This window comes from Otolemur garnettii, unplaced genomic scaffold, assembly GCF_000181295.1.
Source record: "Otolemur garnettii isolate 467f Iridium unplaced genomic scaffold, OtoGar3 scaffold00303, whole genome shotgun sequence".
Taxonomy (NCBI): Eukaryota; Metazoa; Chordata; class Mammalia; order Primates; family Galagidae; genus Otolemur; species Otolemur garnettii.
The window spans coordinates 664248-666996 of record NW_003852698.1 but is presented as its reverse complement, the minus strand read 5'-3'; positions in this window follow the sequence as shown (position 1 = coordinate 666996).

Here is a 2749-nt window from a genome sequence, read left to right as displayed (position 1 = left end):
TTTCTATTGTCTGTCTTTATTTTCCTCATTCCCTCATCACCACTGAGCACTGGGGACACTCACGGGTCATGTGGGGGTTGGCTCCATACAGTATATGCCATGAACAAATTTGGAAATGTTCTCTGTATCAAGAATCTCTTAGGCTGAGGCAGGTGGATTCCTTGAGCTCATGGGTTTGAGACCAGCCTAAGCAAGAGTGAGACCCCCATCTCTACTAATAATACAAAAAAAAAAAAAAAAAACTGAGGCAAGAGGATTGCTTACGCTCAAGATTTGGAGGTTGCTGTGAGCTATTATGACTCCATGGCATTCTACCAGGGTGACTGTCTCAGAAAAAAATAAAAAAGAATCTCTTGTCTATGCTTTTACCTCTAGCAGTAACATTAGCAGCTGATTTTGATAAATTGTTTTTTCTAAAAACAATTTTTTTTCTAAATCTACCCTAAATATCCTCATTTTAAAGTTTTAAGTTGTTCTTAATTATGCTAAAATTAATCAGTTTAAAGAATATCTTCTTTCCTTTTACAACACATATTAGTTTCCTGTGATTCCCTCTATACACGGATAACAAATTTCTCCAATGTAGTGGCTTAAAACAATACAAATTTGGTATCTTACAGTTTTTTAAATTTTTATTGAGACAGAGTCTCACTTTGTCACCCTCAGTATAGTGCCATGGTGTCACAGCTCACAGCAACCTCAAACTCTTGGGTTTAAGCAATCCTCTTGCCTCAGCCTCCTGAGTAGCTGGGATTATACATGCCCACCAAAATGCCCAGCTAATTTTTCTATTTATAGTAGAGATAGGATCTCCCTTTTGCTCAGGCTGGTCTTGAACTCATGAGCTCACCCAATCCACCTACCTCAGCCTCCCAGAGTGCTGGGATTACAGGTGTGTACCACCTCTCTCAGCTCCATCTGCAATCTTAATTTTATAGATTTTGGGCATTAGGATGTAGACATCTATGAGGAACTATTATTCTGACTACCATAGCACTCCAGTATTTATTATAATTTGTCATATCCTCCTGCACTCATTTTTGGACTAAACTATATTTCAACTTGAAAAGATCCCTTTGTAGATCACAATTAGTTCTGAGTTGGATTGTGTCCTACAGAAAGCCAGGTTATAGTTCTAACCCCTGATACCTGTGAATATGATTTTATTTGAAAATAAAGTCTTTGCAGATAATTGAGTTAAGATAAGGTCATTTGATGGGTCTTATGAGGAAAGGAAAATGCCATATAACAAACAGACCCATGGAAAAATGCTGCAAAGACCCACAGGAAGAGTGTGACAAAAGAGGCAGAAACTTGAATGCCACAGCTACAAAGCAAATGACTACATCTCATCCTCAGAAGCCAGGAACAGGCAAGGAAGGAATCTCCCCTACAGACTTGAGAGGATGCTGTGCCCTACCTTGATTTCAGATTTTTAGCCTCCAGAACTGTGAGACAATAAATATCTGTTTTAAGCCACATGATTTGTGTTACTTTGTGGCAGGAGCTCTAGAAAACTAATATATAGTTTTGTTTTCTTTTTTCTTTTTCTTGTTTTGCTTTTCTTTTCTCTCTCTCTTTTTTTAAGATAGAGTCTCACTCTGTTGCCTTGGGTAGAGCATTGTGTTATCATAGCTCACAGCAACCTCAAACTCTTGGGCCTGAGCAATCTTTTTGCCTCAGCCTCATGAGTAGCTGCAACTGCTACTGCAGGTGCCCACCACAATGCCTGGCTCATTTTTCTACTTTTAATAGAGATGAGTTCTTGCTTTTGCACAGACTGGTCTCAAACTCCTAAGCTCAAGGGATCCTCCCACCTAGGCCTTCCCAACAGCTGGGGTTACAGGCCAAGCCACTGCATCCAGCCTTGAATTTTCTTGATACCATCATTGTATGGTATCAAATACAATCTAGTCTATCAGTGTCTTTTTTATAGTGGACTCCAACGTCCACAATGCTTTATATAAAACAGAGTCTTATTAAAGATGGATTAATGACCAAAGGCAGTGTCTCACAACTATAATCCCAGAACTTTGTGAGGCCAAGGTGGGAAGACTGCTTGAGGCAAGAGTTCAAAATCAGCCTGGGCAACATAGTGAGACTCCCATCTCTTTAAAAAAAAAAAAGGAACTGCTTTGGGAGACCTGGGGCCCCCGGACTGAGCCACTGAGCCGGTAAGGAGCTGATGCCGTTCAGCTGTGTGCTGCCTGCACAGTTTCTGTGGGGGAGCTGCCCCTGTATGATGCAGTGCGGGGATCAGCCAGGAGTCCTTGGGGGAGTAATCTAGTGACTGAGCTGCCCAAAGGCGGGGGCTGGGACGCTGGAGGAGTGCGGAGATCCAGGTGTTTGGCAGATTAACACCCTTGGCCCTCAGGGTCATTGAGGGAAACTGGATTTGGCACATTGGATAAGCAGGCAGCCCCGTCAGGAGAGATCCCAGGGATAAGTGCTTTCCTTGGAAAGCTTCTGCTTGCCCTAGGCCCACGGTTTGGAGGATCTTTCAAGTGGGCCTATGAGACATTCGGGCTCCTAAGCCTGTGGGATCTGTGAAACCAGTTAAGGCCTCTATTTTCCATCTTGTACAGCTGTATCAACTTTGGGATTAACTTCTCACTCCTCAGAAGATCACCTGTTGCCCAGACAGTATTTACCAAGATAATATATATTGTTTGTTTTTGGTTTTTCGTTTTGGGGTTTTTGCTTTTTTGGGGGTTTTTTGAATTTCAACTTTTCTTCCTTTTTTTTTTTT